Source organism: Camelus dromedarius, unplaced genomic scaffold (genome assembly GCF_036321535.1).
Source record: "Camelus dromedarius isolate mCamDro1 unplaced genomic scaffold, mCamDro1.pat HAP1_SCAFFOLD_114, whole genome shotgun sequence".
Lineage (NCBI taxonomy): Eukaryota > Metazoa > Chordata > Mammalia > Artiodactyla > Camelidae > Camelus > Camelus dromedarius.
The window spans coordinates 9,214,079-9,222,132 of NW_026989787.1; the positions used below are offsets into that span (position 1 = coordinate 9,214,079).

Below are 8,054 nucleotides of genomic sequence, written 5' to 3' on the forward strand. Positions count from 1 at the left end.
ATAACCATAAGTGGTGGCACATGCATACAAGTTGTATACTTTAAAGCAATAAAAAAATATACTAGTTTACAGAAAACACTAGTGGATGAATCTTACATAATGTTGAGTGGAAAGTACGGGACCAAAAATTTCAAAAGCAAAAAAACCAATCCATGGTGGCTGAATTTAGGATGGTGAGTCCATCAAAGGGGTGCCGTAGTAACTGGGAAGAAACCCAAAGTGGAACAGCAATGTCCTGTTTCTTGACTGGATGAAGGTTACATAGATGTGTTTACTTTGTGAAAAATCACTGAGCTGTATATTTAAGATGTGTTCACATTTAAGCATGTATACTATATTTGCATTTTTTAAAAAAAATTTTGCTTGCAAAAAAAGATATCCAAAGCCCAAGTATTTATCAGTAGGAGAATGGATAAAACAAATGATAGTATATTCAAACAATGAAATACTACTCAACAATAAAAAAGAATCAACTACTGATACAAGGATGAACCTCAAAAGCCTAATTTATACATTTCATTGTCAGGTAAATTTTAACTCAGAAGGTAAACAAAACTGTAAACAGGCATGTGCCCTGGGGGGAGGGGTGCTGTAGCCTTTGTCTCCTCAGACCTGTGCCATTACTGGCACATCTCGCAAGAAGAGAGGCAGGGCTCAGCCACAGCTACCATCTCCTCCTGTGCATAGTGCCTGGGCGGGGGCGGGGCTGAGGCCTGAATCTGCACGTGGGGGCTCCACAACCTCCTAGGCAGGACTGAGACTTGTTTATAGCCCGAGGCAGAGATGATCTTTCTACCCTGACACCTCAGAGAACTTGTGCTGCCAAGAGAAACAAGGAGCTCAGATTTGGCACAGAGCATAGTTGGGGCTGTTCCGCAGTCTTCCCCGAGCCCACCTACAGACCGCCTACCCGAGGCAGAGCAGGCAGCTGCACAGCGCAGCAGAGTGACCAGCACGAGGAGAGGGCAGGTGGGCAGCCACCCACCTTCCTGGCAGGAACACAGCACCTGAACACGGTGCTGGGACGGGGTGTGATCTGCCCACCTGCCTCCCCCTGATCACAGCATCTGACTGTGGCATCAGGAGGGGGAGTGACCTGCCCGCCCACCGGGTAAGAGCTCAGCACCTGACCTAGTGTTAGAAGGGGACACAATCTGCTAGCCAACAGCCACTGAGAGCAGCACAGATGAGGGCGCCAACAGAAGGCCTATGAAACAGCAAGCTGAGTTCGCGAAGCAGGGCGAAGACACAAAGACCTCTCGATCAAATCATTAAGGGCACACCATCTCCAGGTTAAGTAGGTAACTGATACTCCTTAAGCCACGGTGCCAGAGAGATATGAGCAATGTGAAGAAGCAGAGAAACCACTCCCAATTAAAAGATCAAGAGAAATCCCCTGAAAGCATGATCAAGGAAAAAGACATTGATGGCCTACTAGATCAAGGTTTCAAAAAAAGAGTGATCAAAGTACTGAAGGAACTAAAAAAAATAGTGTTTAGGGATATAAAATATGTCAAAAATGAAATAGAAACTATAAAGAAGAACCAAGTAGAATTAGTAAACTCATTGTCTGAGATGAGAGCTGACCTAAAGGCTGTGCAAAGCAGACTAGAAAATACAGAAGAACAAATATGTGATCTAGAAGACAGGACAACAGGAAGCACCCAATCAGAACAGCTGAGAGAAAAACAAATAAAAAACAATGAAAACAATATACGGGACCTATGGTGTAATATAAAGTGTGCCAATCTATGCATAATAGGAGTTCCAGAAGGGGAAAAAGAACAAAGGGGATTGAAAAGGTATGGGAAGGACTCATGACTGAAAACTTCCCAGACCTAAAGAAGGAATCATATCCAAGCACAGGAGGCTCAGAGGTTCCCAAACAGGAAGAACCCAAACATACCCACACCAAGGCATATCTTAATCAAGATAGCCAGAGTCAAGGATAAAGAAATGATCCTAAAGGAAACGAGAGAAAAACAAAGAGTGAGTTACAAGGGAACACCCATAAGGTTTTCAGCTGATTTCTCTACACTATTTACAACAGCTAAGACATGGAAACAGCCTAAAATGTCCATCAACAGATGACTGGATAAAGATGTGGGATATTTATATGATGGGATACTATTCAGCCACAAAAACTGACAACATAACGCCATTTGCAGAGACATGGATGCTCCTGGAGAATGTTATTCTAGGTGGAGCAGAACAGAAAGAGAAAGAGGAATACCATATGAGATCACTCATGTGTGGAATCTTAAATATATGCAAGATCTTGTGGTAACTCACAGCAAAAAAAAAAAAAGTGACAATGAATGTATGTACGTTCATGTATAACTGAAAAATTGTGCTCTACCCTGGAATTTGTCATAACATTGTAAAATGACTATTACTCAATAAAAAATGTTTAAAAATAATTAAAAAAAAGATAACCTTTAAAATATTGTATAATGAGAGGTGTGATGTTCTAGTATCTGTTCTAAGAAGTACGTTAGACACACATAAGAATAACCAATGGTCAGAAAGATCACATGTTACCAGCTACCACCCCATGCAAATTAATGGCATTTAGGAGATATTCATATATGTGTGTACATATGTAAAATATGTATTAGTATATATGTAAATCAAATAAAATAATTATATTATAATCTAATGTAAAATCATATCAGCAAAAGCACTGTGCTGACATAAGTATCTTGGTGTAAATAGATCACAATTTTTTATTGAGTTGTCATAATAGGAATATTGTGAACCAAGTGGAAGTTGTAAAAAAAAAAGTCATCCAAAAAAAAAAAAAATCCTGACTACATGAAAAGATGCACAGTTACTATAAGGGCTCTCCCCTTATTTACTATCAGTGTGAGAAAGTCTCTTGGAATAAGTTAGGAGAATTAAAAACTCTTAACAAGACACAAAAATGCACTCTCTGTTAAAGAAAATAAACCAAAAGAAAAAACAAATGAATGGACAATTAAAATCCTACAGATAAAAATACCAATTTTTATGGGAAATATAGCCTTAAAATAAAAAATGAGATTATATTCTAATTTCACCTTTTGAATAAAGATATACAAAATTTAGCTGAATACCTTCGTATTTTGCACTTACGAAGAAAAAATGTATTTGAAATGAAAAAACAGCCATTATCCTGCCTTTTGAGTATTCTAAAGTTTTAGGTTTGAATATATTTCATCTTAAATGGTCTTAAGCACTATGCAGTGGTTGGTGTTTTAAAAATACCACTGTGTGTGGAACTTCTAAAAGTGATTCAAAAAATTTATATTTTTGTAATAATTTAGTAATGGCCCGGATATTATTTTTAACAAGACTACTCACCATGGAATTGTGCAAGATTTTTTCGATGAGTTTATATTCACACATGTTGAAGATTGTCACTATATTATGAGAAAATGTCAACCATGGCAGTATTTTGACTTGAAAACGAGACAAGCTGAGAAGCATATTTTAAGTATAAAATAAATGATTGCATGCCTTTAAAGACAAGAAAGTAAAAGCATGATAAACTCTGACTTTGACACACTTAAAATATAAAAATTAACATAATGTGATTTACACACTTCTCTTTAACTCTTTCAGTACTTTCTCAGCCCCTTTCCCATTACACCTGCGTCCCCGCTCCTGACCCGCGGTGTACACACCCCCGATCACACGGGGGAGCGGGGACCGGGCAGTGAGGACCAGGGACGAGGACACTCACCCGCTCCCGGCGGGCGAGAATAGTCGAAGCGGGCACGCCAGCACACCCATCCCCTCCTGCCCAGCCGGCCGGGGCCCTAGCTCGGTCAGGTCCACACACACCCCGGCAGGAAGCGGGCGCAGGCAGTGGGAAACCGGAGTAACTTCAGACAGCGGGCGGGGAGCGTCCTCCTCCCGCGGACACGCAGGCAGCGCTGTCCTGGGGCCTCCATGGCGCCGCCCGCTCAGTGCTGAGGAAAACAAGCTCCGCCCCCAGGGAAGATGCTGGCTGCTGACGCGGACTGCGCATGCGCACCGCCACCTAAGACACGCTGGCTTCGCGCGCCCCCTGCAGGTCCTCGAGGTCGGTGCAGTATACTCAGAACTCACTGTAGAACACATGACCCCTCCCAGCCAGGATGCTAAATCACTGGAAATCTCAGTGCCCTGGCCTCTTTGTTGGTGGCACTGGCGATGCGCTCATCCAGCCACGCCTGCTCTCTTGCCTGGCACATGCCTCAGTCTTTGGAATCCCGCCTGAATCAGATTCTGTTCTGGAGGAAGGACAGGTGCAGAAGAATCTCAAAATTCCAGACTTAGAAGATGATCAGGAACCCAAACTCAACTCTGTCAACTCCCTGGGGTCCCCTGAGGAGTGTAGTTTTCTCAGAACCATCTGCCCTGTGTCAGGAGCAGACCAAGCCTCAGGTAGCTTAGAGAGGCTATCATGCAGCACATGCTTTGGACGGTTCTCAGTTATGACCTGCATGATCTTGAGACCCTTTTGTAACTCCTAACACTGTTTTCTCATACCTATAGTGATGGTTATTGACGACTGAGTTAATCCTCTTATAATGCTGAGGTGCTATTGTTCCTTGGAAAACAGAATATTTTGAAGGGATCAACTGTTTATCACTTCCCCCTAATTAAGTATGTTTTTAAAATTAGAAATGTTTCAGGGGGCACTCAGGTCCTCCTCTTGCACCAGTTCCTGGTGTTGGCAGTTTCTGCTCTGAGCTCCAGATCCTGATCCTGCCGATGGTCTATGGTGATGCCAGTGTGTGCATGCTCTTCCTTGTGCACCGGTGTGGAAAGGAGACAGCCCTTCCCCTACATGAGGCTGCAACATTCTGACACTCAAAGCAGGCAAAATGAAGAATCAGCTAGAGTTCCCGGTACCAGCTGTCCCAGGTAGAAACATCACCTTCACCACAGTGTTCCTGTGCTCCTATCAGGCCTTCACTACTCCCAGCAGGCCATGCATGAGCAGTGTGACAGGTGACTGCCTGTCCCAGCACAGCATGGTGGTGATGATCCCACCTTATCTGTTTGTCTTTGGAGTGTCCCCACACCTCTCTGAGCTTCACTTTGCTCTTCTCACAGGCAGGGTTGTACAGGCATGAACATCACAGTGTTATGATAGGTAGTCATGGTAGCTGCTCACCCAGTGGCAGGCTCTGCCGAGAAGGCTGCTGGGAGTGCTGTGTGTCTTCACACTTGTCCTTCACTCTCCCCAATGAAAACACTCTTGGCCTTATCCTTCCCTGGCCTGTGGCCTTTCTGTGTTTGCAAAAGAACATGGAAACAATCTGCAAAGAAGTTTTGAGGTTCTGTCCATCTGGTCCAGGAAATGCTGACTCTGCTAGATGTGCTGTTGGGTGGGCTCTCATGGGAGAGGCTTGGGCAGGACTTCCCTTGGCAATAAGCTGCCCCACCCAGGCCTTTCCATGATCCAGAATCCTGGGACCAGGGTGCAAATCCCCAGCTCCCCACTTGTCAACAATGTGACCTGGGCAACTTTCTCAAATCCAAGCTTTGTCCACCCAAGGTCATCAGAGATGGGGGATAACAGGATGTCCTGCACAGAGTGTCTGTGCAGATTAAGTGAGGTAGAACAGACAGAAGTGGTGGGGCCTGGCCCATTGGTTGGCAGAAGGGAGCTCACCATGTGCAGCAATTTCCATGGGTCACCCAGCAATCTGCCCAGAGGCTTAGCCACTCCATCACTATCATGTGTCTGAAGTCCACTTAACCACATGGGAGAGAAACAAACACATATTCTGAGTGTAGCTGCCACAGGGAAAAGTGTATCTGAGCGGGGAGTAATACCAGAGGGTGATCAGGATGGTGGAAGATGCCCCCTTGGGTTGAGCAGAGTGGAGCTGCCCTCTGGAGCCTGGGGTTAGTGAGGATGGGCTTGTAGAAATGCTCCTCTCCTTTACCCATCAATGCTAGGTCCTGCGGATACTGAGTCCCACAATCGGTGTGCTGCTAGTGCCCTCAGCACAGAGAAAAACCCAGGGGTTCCCACAAGGCTTCGGCCACGTCCTCTGCTTCCTGAACTCCCATTCTGGTGACCCCACCTGGGATGCAGAGATGAGGTGAGGCAGGGGCTTGTGCTGTCAACACCACTGCTCTACCCTGGGAATCTGACACACAGTAGGTGCTCGGTAAGTCATTGTTGAATGAACAGCAATACTGGGCCAAGTTTCTGTGGGTGTCTGTGCCCCCAGATCAGGGACCCCTCAGGGCCCACCTCACAAGTGACATGAAAATAATAATGCCACCAGGAGCAATAACAGTTCCTCAGAATAAGTGGGCTTTTCCAAGCACTCTCCACCTGTTGCAAAGGCCTCCCAGCAGGGAAGTGGGCTGTCAGGGGCAACACTGCACTCTCCACTGTAACAAGGAGAAAGCCAAGGGCCACAGAGAGGAGTGCCTTTCCAGTGTCACTGCTCACTTTCCCACCTTTTGGGAGACTGGGAGGCTTTTCTACTACATTCTGGCTCTGAAGCCCCAATACTGTTTGGACATGCCTCCCTCCCTGGAGCAGGGAACCACTAAGTGACCTGTCACTTGTCACCAAGCAGACAGGCTCATTTCAGCTCATTGTGCCACCTGCAGGTTGTACTAGTAGCAGGATCCTCTGGGAGACATCACACTCTCCCAACCTGAAAACAGGTGAACAGCTCACAGGTTTCCTGGAGAGGATGATCACATGGCCTTGATCTGGCCAATCAGCATTTTCCATCCTCCCTGGCCACGGTGATTGGCTCAGGGCTGGGCACCAGCCCTATCAGGCTCCACGGAGGTCAGGCCTAGTTACTGGAATCCTGGGAGCAGAGAAGTTCTATTTCAGTTGGGAGTTGAGGGGTGATGATATCAGCCTGTGGCAGTTGGTGACTATCTTGCTCTCATAAAGGCAGAGCCATGTGAAGATGACACCAGTGGCAGAGCCCAGAGGTGGGGAAGGATGACTTCTGCTGATGTCACTGAGCACCAGGTACAGCCCTGCCTGAAGCTATCTCCCTTTGGATGTCTCAGTTAGGTAAGTCATTCTCTCCTGCCCTGTTTGCTTCTTTAAGCCACTTTGGTTTTCTGTCACTGGTTTTAAGAAAAAGTTTGACTATTCCTTCAAGCTGGCTAAATGGAGACCCTGGAACTCAAACAGTGTGGTGACAGGCAACAATGTGGCTAATAGACTCCAGAGGCCTCTGTTCAAACAGGGGATTGTAAATGACAAGGGAGAGTACACATGGCCTCAGTGAACAGATTTGCTAGTTGTAGCTCGCAGTTCCTGGATATTAGAGTGCATGCACTCAGCCAAGTCTCAACTCTGCTCTCACACCTGCTAACTCATACATCTCCTCTCCCACCTGCCCGGCCTAGGGGGGCTGGACACCCCTGGGCACCTGAAACAGCCCAGGGCTTTGTGTTGTAATTTACACAGGCTGCCCCCACTTCTGAGGGTGAGGGTGACTGGGTTCCAGTTTACAGAGAAAACAGACTAGACGGTCTCACTGGTGAGCTGTGGGGGTGGGACCCCAATCTACCATCTGACCTATGACTTCAGAGTGGACAGCCTCCCCACCCTCAGCCAGGATGCTTGCTAAGCCTAGGGGCTCAGGAGTCCTCCCTCCAGCACCCCTCCTGGAGGTGAGAGTGGGGGGTGGCTCTTCCCTATACAACATTCACCCCTGCAGGGGCACACGTGTGACCTCACAGTCTGTCATCCCTTCCTTATGACCTGGACCTCCTTGGCAGGGCATGAGAGGTGCCTTGATGTGTGAGAACTGCAGTTCATGGGTGCATACATGGGCAGGTGCACCATGACTGAGAGGACAGCACCCCAATTTAAGCCCCCTCCATGCTCAGATGATTACATCCTGGAATTGAGGGGTTCCCAGGGGTCAGGTGGCCAATTTTGCCCTTAGGGGCAAATTCTTATCACCCAGGTGGCTAATTTTTAAATTAAATTACACATTTACAATTCAATAGTCAAGCCCCTTTCTCAGCAGCCTTGTAGCATCTCAGCTTTTACCCCTCGCTGTGACCATGTTCTTAGCTTCAAA

General features: G+C 46.5%; 1 long non-coding RNA gene across 1 annotated transcript in view; it reads right to left on the reverse strand.

Moving 5' to 3' along the window:
* The window catches only part of LOC116151843 (uncharacterized), a 45,817-nt gene extending 41,828 nt beyond the window's left edge, over nucleotides 1-3,989 (reverse strand). The window contains exon 1 of the long non-coding RNA XR_010379954.1: nucleotides 3,725-3,989. This is a non-coding gene — a long non-coding RNA (uncharacterized LOC116151843). The remainder of the gene's footprint in view (nucleotides 1-3,724) is intronic.
* Between the last annotated feature and the right edge of the window lie 4,065 nt (nucleotides 3,990-8,054).